This window comes from Muntiacus reevesi, chromosome 9 (assembly GCF_963930625.1).
Source record: "Muntiacus reevesi chromosome 9, mMunRee1.1, whole genome shotgun sequence".
Lineage (NCBI taxonomy): Eukaryota > Metazoa > Chordata > Mammalia > Artiodactyla > Cervidae > Muntiacus > Muntiacus reevesi.
This window is the reverse complement of record NC_089257.1, coordinates 33593938-33608196: the sequence shown is the minus strand read 5'-3', so window position 1 is coordinate 33608196 and position 14259 is coordinate 33593938.

Below are 14259 nucleotides of genomic sequence, written 5' to 3'. Positions count from 1 at the left end.
CCTTGTATAAAACCTACTGGCAGTAACTGGAGACCACTGGAGAACAAGAAGAAAACTCTAAATGGGCCTGAGCTTTCCATCTGAATTGACTGAAGTCACCCAGAAGTGACTAGCTCAAACAATCTGCAGCAAGTAGAACAGAGGGCAATGAGAGAAAGACCAATTATAATAAAAATAAAGATGGTTTTTGTACACTTGAAGTTTTAGCATCAGCTATGCATCAAATGTTTCCAGCTTAATTCAACTGGACAAGTGTTAGTGGAAAGCTTGCTGTGACAACTGAAAAGTCGTATTTTTCCCACATGCAAAGTGCTTTTTGCTTTGAGTTGAGAATTAAGTCAACCAGGGGATCTCTCAGTGGTGATTCAGACATTCATTTTTCTAAAGGTAGGATCTCACAGAAACAATCTCTCAAATGCCTCCCAGCTATGGGAATCTTGATTTCAGGGTTTCTATATCATGATGATACCCTGTATCTACACAACAGTCTTCAACTACAGGGTGTGAAATTGTCATTATTATCCCATTAGTTAAAAAGGGGGGAAATGAAAAGCAGAGAGTTTAACAAAGGACTTGCCAAAGATAGCCACTCAATAGTAAAACTAAGACCTAAACCCTGGTCTTCTAATATCAAGGGCACTACATTTCTATTTTATCCCATTCACTCATGGACATAGCTTATGGACTTCATTTTGCAGGTTCAGAAACTAGATTTTTAACAACTCACTGAGAGACAGCTGAGTTCTCAATCTAGAGTTGCTAATCTCATTCATAAGAGACTAACTTCTAACAGAGAGGGAGAAGAAATTATTGGTTCTAGAGTAAGAGACCACTATCTGTCCAGGAAATTCTGGAGTTAACTGGAAAACACAGACAGAATCTGTGTGTGTGTGTGTGTGTGTGTGTGTGTGTGTGTGTGTGTGTGTGTGTGCACATGCATGTGTTTCTGTATTTTTATTTCTTCACTTACTGCATGAAGTGTGCTAACTTGCCTGAGTACCTTGCTGTTTCTGGAGAGCCTTGTCCAGGATGGGGCTCGAGGCACCTTAGGTCCTGCTGTAGACTGTGTACTTATTACTCAACCTTGAGTTCTAAGCATAAGGAGCTTTGTCTCCCTGACCTTTCTTTGTGCTGAGAGGGCCATTTCATTCAGTGGGATGGCCATCCCAGTCTAGTTGTGAGAAGGTGTACTTGCCATAGATCAGGGTAGAAACCCACTGCTTGTCAGCATATCAGGGACAAGATATGCACAATCAGAGATTGGAGATCCAATAAGAACAGTTCTTTCTTTGATGGATCATACCATCGTATCAGCTTGTTCATCCCCAAACACTGGAGTGAACCCAAGTGGTACAGTGACTGTATTTTCTAAACTTATGTTTGGTACAGGAATTTTGACAACTTTTGCTCTTTTTGGTGTATTAACTTTTTGAAGTCTGTAAGGTTCTAAATATTGAATCACATTAAACATTCTCGTTTATGTATGTATATAAGCATGTATATCTTTTTCCATGCCACTTGTATAAAAGGAATCTTTAAATTCTTTTTATGTGATGCTTCAACAACTGCAAGGAGATCCAACCAGTCCATCCTAGAGGAGATCAGTCCTGGGTGTTCATTGGAAGGACTGATGTTGAAGCTGAAACTCCAATACTTTGGCCACCTGATGTGAAGAACTGACTCATTTGAAAAGACATCATGTGATGATGGGAAAGATTGAGGGCAGGAGCAGAAGGGGACGACAGAGGATGAGATGGTTGAATGGCATCACCAACTCAGTGCACATGAGTTTGGGTAAACTCCAGGAGTTGGTGATGGACAGGGAGGCCTGGCATGCTGCAGTCCATGGGGTCACAAAGAGTCGGACATAACTGAGCGACTAAACTGAACTGACTTAACAACTATTTATTTTCTAAAATTGCATTTACTGAAAATAAGAAAATTATGTGAAATTAGAATCATAACATTTCCATACTACTTGCAGCCTCTTATATAATAATGTGCTTCCCTGGTGGCTAAGACTGTAAAGAATTTGCCTGCAATGAGGAAGACCTGGGTTCAATCCCTGGGTTAGGAAGATCCTCTGGAGAAGGGCATGGCAGCCCAATCCAGTATTCTTGCTTGGAGAATTCCATGGACAGAGAAGCCTGTTAGTCCATTGGGTCATAGTTGGACATGATCGAGGGACTTTCACTATATAATAAATATTATAATGTTCTCTTGTTTCCCAAAACTGCTTCAATTAAAAAAAAAATAGTCTGTTGCTAAAAACAAGCCAAAAAAAATATGGCTTTGAGATTTAGGCTCACACAGTTTTAGTAAGCCTATGTTAGAACGACCTGATGTGTAGCATATAATGTATGATGCTGGAGACATGACGACATCCTTCCTGCTCATCAGAGAGCCTTCAGCTGCCTGCCCTTTCCGATATTATCTCAGCCGCGGAAAGCCAATTTGCCCAAAGTCATTTCCTTCCTGGGAGAGCTCAGATACTATTAATATTGTTAGTCAGGGAATAAAATCCCAGTCATTTCAGCGGGAACCACTCAAATGTCCAGGTTTGCTTTAAATCGCCCCACGGGGTAGCTAAGACTGTCTTGTTGTTGTAATCGGGCCATGTCCGACTCTGCGATCCCATGGGCTGTAGCACGCTAGGCCTTCTTGTCCCTCTCTCTATTGAGCCTGTATTGCAGCTCAGCTTTCCCTGTGTCTAATCCTGCTTCCTTTTATTTCTTTTAACAGATCTTGACATTAGGAGTACCTCATAATAAACATCGTGGCTCCTAAACTCCTTATCGGAGTGTGCTTCCCAATTTAACCTGTGGCTTGCAACAAGAATATAAAGTTCTTGAGAACAGGAATATTTGTCTTGTTCATAGATGCCATATATCCCTAGTTCCTGGGACAGTATCTGGCAATGGATAAATAAATATATACAATGAATGAATAGGATTATCCTGGTAGAGAGTACTCTGCAGACAGTAAGTAAAAAACTAGAGGTAGGAGGAGTCTGGAGCCTTCAGCACTCATTGTTTTCCTGACAATGCAGAGAAGAGTGTGAATGGAAGAGGGACCAGGAGGAGAGGCATTTGGTTAGGAGGAAGGCCCTTGATGAAAGCCACAACCTGGAACCAGGTGTAAGCCTACCAGGTTTAGATCATAAATTCCTTTAAAGAGAGAGTCGGTTTAAAGGTCCTAGGGCTTAATGTCTAAAAGTTCTTCTGAAAATATTAACAAATTGAACTGCCTGGACTAACAAATTGGACTGTGACTGGACTACTTAGTAAATAGCACGGTAGTCTGACTATTGGAACTTCTGTGAATGGGTAAATTGAATCTATGGGCTAAAAAGAACGAGAACCTTTCCTTCCCAAAGAATTTTCTATTCTAAAGGCAGGCATTCAGGGTCTTCCCTGGTAATCCAGTGGCTAAGAATCCACCTTGCAATGCAGGGGACGTGACTTCAATCCCTGGTGGGGGGACTAAGATCCCATGCGTGGGGCAGCTAAGCCTTTGTGCCACACCTACAGTTGTGCTCTGCAATGAAGGATCCGCTAGACACAGCAAAGACTCCATGTGCCACAGCAAAGATTCGACACAGACAAACAAATAATTCTTTTAAAAGAGAAAATCATTCAGTGAAAGGCTACTGTTGTCTCTGAGGGAAAAAACATGGTATATAGAATATTTGATTTTACACATTTATATATGACTATGGAATCAGTAAATCAGTGTCAAAATGTCCTGGGAATGTTTACTCAACACAAGCTAGTTTAAGAGAATGAAAGTGTCCGGTTCAAAAAGAAGGAAAAACCACAGACTCCAGTTAAGGGAATGTGATCAACCTTTTTCTTGATCATCCCTTGATTGCACATCCCTCCCCCTCCTCCTTGCAAAAAGGAGAGCATACTATATTGTCTGCTCAGGCTGTCTTATCAAAATGACACTGGCTGAATGGCTAAAACAACATAAATTTCTTTCTCGCAGTTATGAAATTTGGGAAGTCCAAAATCAAGGTGCTGGTGGATTCAGTTGCTAATGAAGGGTTTTTTCCTAGTTTGCAGATGGGCCACCTTCTTGCTATTAAATACATCCGTGCATGTAATGCATGTAATGTCCTCAATATGCGTGGAAGGATAGAGAGAGGAAGGGAGGGAGGGAGAGAGGAACAAGCTTGCTGTCTGGTATCTCTTTTTATAAGGACACTGATTCTCTCAGATCAGGGCCCAATGCTTATGACCTCATTTAATCTTAATCACTTTTTTAGGGGGCCTCATCTCCAAATATCATCACATTGAGGGTTAAGGCTTCAAGATATAAGGTTTATGGGGACCCAAAACTTTCAGTCCATAACATATATGCAACTGCTATAATTCCCTATAGAGTGCTCTGAAGTACTAGAAATTTCTAGTATGAACCTAGTATAATCACAATTAAATAAAACATTTTCTGTGGTCTGCTTTAGCATCACTGGGGCTTCCCTGGGTCTAGAAGAGCCACTGGAAGGGGGAATAGCTACTCACTGCAGTATTCTTGCCTGGAGAATTCCACAGACAGAGAAGCCTGGTGGGCTATAGACCATGTGATCTCAAAGAGTCGGACACTACTGAGTGATGAACTTCATTTAGCAAAACGTTAAGCTTTAATAAATGTGAATGACCCAATCAATGTCTCCAGTACACTGATGAAGGATATGGCAGAAATGCTGACACTATAAACACCCTTCTCTGGGAACTACAGATGCATTCTATCATTTTGCCTCCATATAAAACAGACAGCAAATCATTCTCTTGAAAAGCAAAGCAGATGGGCAAAGCGGCTGTGTTCATTTTTCCAGATAAACAGAATGCACAGTCCATTTGAGGAGAGGATTCAGAGGTTGGCATGGCTTGTGGACTGTCTTGAGAACTTAACCTAAACATTTCAATGTAAAGTTTAGCATCTTATCTTTTTGCTGAGTCCCTAGGACAGGCCAGGACTGTCTTTACTCTGCCTCGTCAAGCCTTCTAGGTTTTATTTAATGAGGACCACTTTCACCAGAGTGAGATACAAGCCCTGTCATGATGTGTGAGATCACACTGGAGCAGAACCAAGAACGACTCAAGCCAGCCAGCCCTCCTGCGGCAGTGAACAGCTCACGCTCCGTTCCCTTGGCCAGTCTACCTTTGTGAATTGAGCCCTTCCATGTCTGGCTAACTCAAGGCCAGAGCCCTTCACGCCTTGTGGAAACAGAAAGCTGAGGCGTCCAGGTCTGCTTTCAAACAGGGACTGGGACGCAAAAGGATCCATGCATTAGGCAGTCTTTTCAGCAGAAAAATATTTGGAGAAATGTCACGGTGGAGACTGTTTCCAGTTCAGACTGCATCTAGAGACTGTGGTTAAAGCATGGATTCAGAAAGCATTGTTTCAAAATGCATAGACCTGAAATCACTGACTTGCTTTCTCCTCTGCCTTTCTAACTTTTCTACCTGGGTCTTGTCCCACTCTCATTTGTATTTTCTTCTCTCGTCTCTCTCCTGTTCGTCTCTCTGCCTTCTTGCCCTTTAATCCCCCTTTTCCTTTCCTCCTTCAGTTAATTTTCTCTTCTGGACCCTTCATTCCTTTCTTTTCTCCTTGTCGTCAGTTGCTTCTCTTAATTTATTTTCCTTTTGTTTATTTAATTTTTTCCTTCTTTCCTTTCCTCATATTTGCCAGTTTTTTTGTAAAGTGAAGTGAAAGTCAGCTGCAGACAATATTTTATTTGATTGTGACAATTCTAGATCCATATTAACCAGAAAAAATACAGAATTTCAGGACAATCCAAAGAGAATTATGAGAGTATTTATTCTTTAGTTTTTGCAAGGAAGAAAAGAGAGGTTGTATGTTACTGAGATATGAGCAACAGAGAAAAAAGCTGTGCACCTTCCCCTAAATGTAGTTAGCTGTTTATTTTTTCCCACCTTTATTCTCACATTTTTGTCACTGTAATCATTCTTAAAGATGAGTACATACAACAGTTAATATATAGAATATTGTTATTGATGTATAACTGATTCACTTTGCTGTATAGCAGAAACACATTTTAAATCAACTATACTCCAATAAAAATGTAAAAAATAATAAAATATGCACAATTAAAATGATTAAAAATTTTAAATAAAATAATAACAAAATAGTAATTCTAAAAAAGAAAACAAAAACCCTGATTGATTATTTAAGTCAAAGACGTCATAATTAGTGACCCTACTCACCCCTCCTCACGTGGCAGCAGGATTAACAAGCCCTCCCCTCACCCACTCCTAGTTATAGTTACACAAATTATACCAAAGGCTAAGGCCACCAATGGCCTATCATTTTAACAAAAATAACAGTGGAGTAGTTCTAAAATAACCCCGTCATATAACACAGGTTTGGATTCTTGAGTCATTTAACAGATGTTTACTGCTTGCTTAAACATGTGCTAGCATCTGGATACAACCATGAATTAAAACCAATTCACTTTTTATTTAGTAAATTACAGCCTTAAAGTAGGACTTGTTTTTCCTATTTGAGACACATTATGTCATATTGCCTAAAAATAGGGTATTTGCAGTCAGGCAGGTCTGGACTCCAATCCTGATGTCATCTCCTAACGGTTGTGTGACTTCAGACAATTAGTTATCTCTAAGCTTCAAAAACTAATTTATAAACTAGAGATAATTACTACCTTCAGAATAGTTGTAATTGTGAAAGTTAATATGCTGATCATGATGCCTGCCCTGTAGATATTATAATTAAATTAAAATACAGAATTACAATGTTTGGATGGTTGCACAACCCTGTAGAGTTACTAAAAATCATTGAATCGCACCTTTAAAATGGGTGAATTTTCTGGCATGTAAATTATACCTGAATAAAGCCATATATACCCAGGAAAAAGAAATGCAAAAAGGCAAAATGGTTGTCTGAGGAGGCTTTACAAATAGCTGAGAAAAGAAGAGAAGCTAAAGGCAAAGGAGAAAAGGAAAGCTATACCCATTTGAATGCAGAGTTCCAAAGAACAGCAAGGAGAGATAAGAAAGCATATCTCAGTGATCAATGCAAAGAAATAGAGGAAAACAATAGACTGGGAAAGACTACAGATCTCTTCAAGAAAATTGGAGATGCCAAGGGAACAATTCATGCAAAGATGGGCACAATAAAGGATGGAAATGGTATGGACCTAACAGAAGAAGAAGATATTTAGAAGAGGTGGCAAGAATACACAGAAGAAATATACAAAAAAGACCTTCACGACCCAGATAGCCACGATGGTGTGATGACTAACCTAGAGCCAGACATCCTGGAATGTGGTCAAGTGGACCTTACGAAGCATCACTACTAACAAAGTTAGTGGAGGTGATGGAATCCCAGTTGAGCTATTTCAAATCCTAAAAGATGATGCTGTGAAAGTGCTGCACTCAATATGCCAGCAAATTTAGAAAACTCAGCAGTGGCCACAAGACTGGAAAACATCAGTTTTCATTCCAATCTCTAAGAAAGGCAATGCCAAAGAATACTCAAACTACCACACAATTGCAATAATCTCACACACTGGTAAAGTAATGCTTAAAATTCTCCAAGCAAGGCTTCAACAGTATGTGAACCATGAGCTTCTAGATGTTCAAGCTGGATTTAGAAAAGGCAGAGGAACCAGAGATCAAATTGCCAATATCTGTTGGATCATTGATAAAGTGAGAGAGTTCCAGAAAAACATCTATTTCTGCTTTATTGACTATGCCAAAGCCTTTGACTGTGTGGATCACAACAAACTGTGGAAAATTCTTCAAGAGATGGGAATACCAGACCACCTGATCTGCCTCCTGAGAAATCTGTATGCAGGTCAAGAAGCAACAGTTAGACCTGGACATGGAACAATGGACTGGTTCAAAACTGGGAAATGCGTAAGTCAAGGCTGTATATTGTCACCCTGCTTATTTAACTTACATGAAGAGTACATCATGCAAAATGCTGGACTGGAGGAAGCACAAGTTGGAATCAAGAATACTGGGAGAAATATCAATAACTCAGATAAGCAGATGACATCACCCTTATGACAGAAAGCAAAGAAGAACTAAAGAGCCTTTGGATGAAAGTGAAAGTGGAGAGTGAAAAATTTGGTTTAAAACTCAACATTCAGAAAACCCAGATGCCCATCAGCAGATGAATGGATAAGGAAGCTGTGGTACATATACACCATGGAATATTACTCAGCCATTAAAAAGAATTCATTTGAATCAGTTCTAATGAGATGGATGAAACTGGAGCCCATTATACAGAGTGAAGTAAGCCAGAAAGATAAAGAACATTACAGTATACTAACACATATATACGGAATTTAGAAAGATGGTAGTGATAACCCTATATGCAAAACAGAAAAAGAGACACAGAAGTACAGAACAGACTTTTGAACTCTGGGGGAGAACATGAGGGTGGGATGTTTTGAAAGAACAGCATGTATATTATCTATGGTGAAACAGACCACCAGCCCAGGTGGGATGCATGAGTCAAGTGCTCGGGCCTGGTGCACTGGGAGGACCCTGAGGAGTCGGGTGGAGAGGGAGGTGGGAGGGGGGATCGGGATGGGGAATACGTGTAACTATATGGCTGATTCATGTCAATGTATGACAAAACCCACTGAAATGTTGTAAAGTGATTGGCCTCCAACTAATAAAATAATATTTAAAAAAAAAAGAAAAGAAAACTAAGATCCTGGCATACAGCCCCATCACTACATGGCAAATAGATGGGGAAACAATGGAAATAGTGACTTTATTTTGGGGGCTCCAAAATCACTGCAGATGGTGACTGCAGACATGAAATTAAAAGACACTTGCTCCTTGGAAGAAAAGCTATGACCAAACTAGACAACTTATTAAAAAGCAGAGACATTACTTTGCCAACAAGGGTCCATCTAGTCAGAGTGATGGTTTTTCCAGTAGTCATGTATGGATGTGAGAGTTGGACTATAAAGAAAACTGAACACCGAAGAACTGATGCTTTTGAGCTGTGGTGTCAGAGAAGACTCTTGAGAGTCCCTTGGAGTGCAACCAGATCCAACCAGTCAATCCTAAAGGAAACCAGTCCTGAATATTCATTGGAAGGACTGATGCTGAACCTGAAGCTCCAATACTTTGGCCACATGATGTGAAGAACTGACTCATTGGAAAAGACCCTGATGCTGGGAAAGATTGAAGGCAAGAGGAGAAAGGGATGACAGAGGATGAGATGGTTGGATGGCATCACCAACTTGATGGACATGAGTTTGAGTAAGCTCCAGGATTTGGTGATGGACAGGGAAGCCGTCCATGGGGTTGCAAAGAGTCAGACATGACTGAGTGACTGAACTGAACTTAAAGCCATATATTTATATATTTGCTTGAATATATATATTCAGACTTGAAAAGAACTGTAGATATACTGACATGAAGTTCAGAATTAAAAAGATATTTTCAGGGACTTCCCTTGTGTTCCGGTGGTTAAGAATCTGCCTTGAAATGCAGCGGACCTGGGTTCAATCCCTGGTTGGGGAACTAAGATTCCACATGTCTCGGAGTAACTAAGCCTGTTCACCACAACTAGAGAGGCCATGCACTGCAATGAAAGATCCATATGATGCAATGAAGATCCTGTGTGCCCCAACTAAGACCCGACACAGCCAAATAAATAAACTAAATTTTTTAAAAAAATATATTCTGCAAAAGGGAGAAGTTCAGGGCAGGTAAAGGCAGGTGTGAGAGGTGTCAAGATATTCTTAAGAAAAGGTTAGAGTAATATGAAGTCATCAGGTGAATGGAAGCATTTTAATCAAAGCAGGAATCAAAGTTTGGAGTAATGAGACTGAATATCATGCTACAGATTTTAAACATAATCTACGAGATAGTGAAAAAAAATTAAATGCTTTTATGCCAAAGGTTAAAAAAAAAAAAAGAAATCTGAAGCTGTGCTTTGTTAATTCAGACATGAAGACCAGTTAGAAATCTATTTCCAAAACACCTTAGAGTTAATAAGAACCTGACTAGCAGAGGAAGCCACAAGGAGGGAACAAATGTAAAAGATTCTGGGAGGCAGCTACCAGACAATGGATGAACACATTGACTGACTGTCAAGAGGAATACAGAAGAAGAAATCAAAATGACTTAGATTGTTAGCCTAGGTATTAAATTTGAAGTAGATTGAACTTGAGTTGCAAATGGCATGTATGGATGAATTTTCAGTCAGATGTTTAGCAGATTGGGAAAATGTGGGTTTAAAATTCTGGAACCAGAGATTCATTTACGTGAAAAATAGTGCTACTTGAGCTGCAAACTAGACCTTAAATTTATTTTGAGTCTCTAACCTCTTAACCTCTTTGCCTGAAGCTCTTGTTTGATCACCATATGACTAAAATTACCCATGTAAGAATGAGACTTTTTCTAAAGAAAAATGTCTAAGGACTTTTCCTAAGCTTTCATCAAATTCCCAAAGAAGTCTGTGACCCCAAAAAGGTTAAGAGCCACTGGTCTAAGCAATGTCAGTTGAATGAAAGAAACCAGAGGGTTGTGTGAACTGCTCATTCTCTTCTTCCTCCCAAAGGGCTGGCTCAGGTGAGTATGTAGAGACATGCCCTTTGGCCTCATTGTGGGTTCATGGCACTGTTCTCCACTTCCATATTTATAAGTCAGCTTCACTGTCATGCTCCAGGCTCCAGATGATTCGTTTGTGGTTGCTCTGGTTATTGTCCAAAGAGAAATACATTTTAAATGCTCTGTTAGTTCAAATTTAATTATGAAGAAATATACTCAAAAGCATTTCCAAATGGGAACATCACTGTTAATTGCAATGACACATCTAAGACCAGCTTTCTGGAGAGGAGGATGGGCATGAAAAATTCAAAATGTCATGTGAAAGGGGCAGATGGAAAGCTAAAAGAAAAAAAAAATTGTATCCAGACAGTCATCATTAGCATGGACTTGTCAGGCAAATTAGTGAAGAAAATTTAAGACTACACTGCTTTACCAGCAAGTGAACCCAAATTAAAAAAAAAAAGAAAGCAAAATAACTCAGATGCTTTTGTTGCCACAGCTCATTTTCCTTTATTGCTCAGCTTTTCTTCTTCCTTGAGAAGACAGTAAATCTAGAATGTTGCTGAGTTTTAATTAGACTGTGTGGTACAAAGCATGGTTTAGTGAGGGAAACACAGATGTTGAGGGAGAGACACACCCCTGTTTTATTGCTTCTTTAGCAACAGCTCTGTTCTGCACTTGAAAACCATAGAATTAGGCCAACTGAAAGAACTCAGACTTCCAAGTGGCTGGGTAATAAAGAGAAGATGACTCCTTCCTTCATAGGTGTATGTCCCTACAACCTAGAGAACAAGTTGACTTTGCATCAAAAAAGGATTCAGAGAACTGAGGAATCTTTAGGTTGCTGCTCTTTGAGTTCATGGGAGATGAAGGGAAATCAGGGGAAGAGATCTCAGGATAGAAAGAGATCTCAGGATAGAAAGATCCTAGGTCGAGGAAACCAAGAGCTGTGCTTACCCTAGGCAACCAGAGGCAGTGTAGCTGGGTGAGGGAGAGGCAAAGTGAGGATCAGGGTCATGGAACAAAACATCCAGTCTTAGGGATGAAAAAGAGATGACTTTAGGAGGATTACAATAACATTAGTTGCTGTAAAGACAGAAGTCAGATGAAAGCAAGCACAAGGAATGGTTTAAGAAGAGCAGATGAGAGCAAAAATGGAAGATGGCAGGAGTACGCCTACAGTGGTGTTTGGGGCTCACAAGTGGCATAGGCAGAAAAGAAACCCTGGAAAGTCCATACACTTAACTATTATACTATCTGCAGTATGCCAGAAGGCTATTTCTTTAGTCCATGCTTATTGTCCTCTGGAAAGCTTGTCATGCACCAAGGGAGTAGATTTGACCTGGCAACTCCAGCATCCAGAAGGACATTTTTTTTACTAAACATAAGTCTACCTCCCAAGAGGAGATTATAACAAGACCAGTTCCATGGCATATCAGGGAGGCTCAGACTCTACAACCTCAAGAGCTCACTGCCACTACCTCTGTTAGAAGTAAGTGAAGATGATAGAAATCAAGTGGCTTTCAAACTATGAATATATTTATCTGATTGCTAAAATACTTCAGAGGCTTCATGAGTGGTACCATGGATCTGCTGGATTTGAGGACCTTTGTCCTATTGTTCAGAGTTTGTTGAATTATTTAGGCTTGTTTGCTAAGGGACATGCTTCTTCTCTCAGATTCATTTTCTAGCAGAAGATTTCCAGGTGGGAGATAAGCACCAGGATTTGTCTCCATTCAGTGATACTTCATTCTGAATTTCATCCAAGAAGGATTACTGAGTTCTGTGTGATAAATATACACCCTTGAACCTGAAAACATACCAGTTTCGGAACTTCCTGACTTGAGACATAACCCCTAAGAGTGTGACCTCCCCATTGCTCAGCAGGTAATGAATCCACCTGCAATGCAGGAGACACATGAGACATGGATTTGATCCCTGGGTCGAGAAGATCCCCTGGAGGAGGAAATGGCAAGCCAGTCCTGTGGATTATAGTATTCTTGCCTGGAAAATGGCAAGGACAGAGGAGCCTGGTGAGCCACAGTCCATAGGGTCGCAGAGTCAGACATGACTGAGCATGCATGCACACCCTAAGAGTGTGAGCTACTCCGTGAAGGATATTGAAGGGGTTCCCATTTCCACATCTGCCTATGTTTTCTACCCATTAGTCTCAGTTCTGCCCCGTGAGGATGCATATGATAAGCTTATCTTGCTGCTACACAGCAGCCTTTCAGATATTTTTAGAAAACTCTCATGTCAGCTCTTATTCATTTCTTTCCTGAGTAAACAGTTTCAGAGCATGAAACCAATCTTCGCATCATATGCTTTCCAGCCAATCCCCAACCTTGTCCCTTTCTTCTGAAAGTGCTCCGAGTTTTTCCTATTTCCCTGAAGATTGTAGTGGCTAGAACTAAATGTAACACATTATCTCACCAACCTAGGTGGCTGCCTCACCCTGTAGTCTTGAGATTATGGTTCTGTTTACATGGCTTAAGATCACATTACCCTCTACTATAATAAACCCACCTCATTTGCCTTGGTACTCTTATTTTAGAGACTATCTTGCTATGGCTATGGATTATAGTTTATTGCTAAGCAGTTACTAAATACTGACTATGCAATAGTCCTTGTAATAGAAACAAAAAGAAATAAGGTGTTGTCCTGCCTGAAGGACTTAGAAGCTAGTTGGAGACACATGTGTTCAAATGTATCACATTACAACCCACAGTCAGTTATTTCCAAAGTCGAAGATGCTAAGACAGCTCATAGGAGGGAGACGCTAGATGATACTGGAGGGAGTTGGTGATCATTTTAGAGAGAACATGGCACTTGGCAGTGGAATTGCTAGCTAGTGAAAAGTCTAAGAGTTCATTCATTCTACAAATATTTATTTTTACACTTTGTTTGTGCCAGGAACAAAAAGGGAAATTAATTTAATCAGGACTCAGAGAATGTTTTGATGTAACCCACTTTCCAAAAACATCAAGGATTCTGAGAGTGCTCAACTTCTATGTTGAACAGGCCTCTGGATATTGGATGAGAATGCCAAAACCAATTAATACTTCGCTTGCACTAGTGCACTAAGAATACAAAAGATACACGAGAACTGTAGCCACATCTGTCCTCATTATGTCAGTATTTTACTCTGCTCAGATGCTTTCAGTGTGGAACCCTTATTGGCTTATGACACCAAGTCAATGGTTTTAGGCTTGGAGTAACAGACTGCTGATTACCCACAGGATGGCGATTATGTTTGGATTCATTATCAGAAAGCCCAGGCATCCCTGGGATCTGGGCATGATCTTCTCTTTGATGCAATTCTCAGAAATCTAAATCTAAACATATCCAAAGGCCCACATAGATCTACTGGAAAATAACAGAACTGAAGGGACTTCAGAAAATATCTACTGCCAAGAACAGTGAAGGATTTCTTTAGTTTTGAATCTCATGTACAATCTTGTCATTTAAAAAAACTTAGTAGGGACTTCCCTGGTAATGCAGTGGATAAGAATCTGCCTGCAATGCAGGGGACAGAAGTTTGATATCTGCACCAGGAAGAGCCCACATTCCACGGAGCAGCTAAGCCCATGTACCACAACTACTGAGCCTGTGTTCTAGAGCTTGAGAGTTGCAAATACTGAGCTCTTGAGTTGCCACGACTGAAGCCAGAGCACCTAGATCCTGTGCTTCGCAGCTA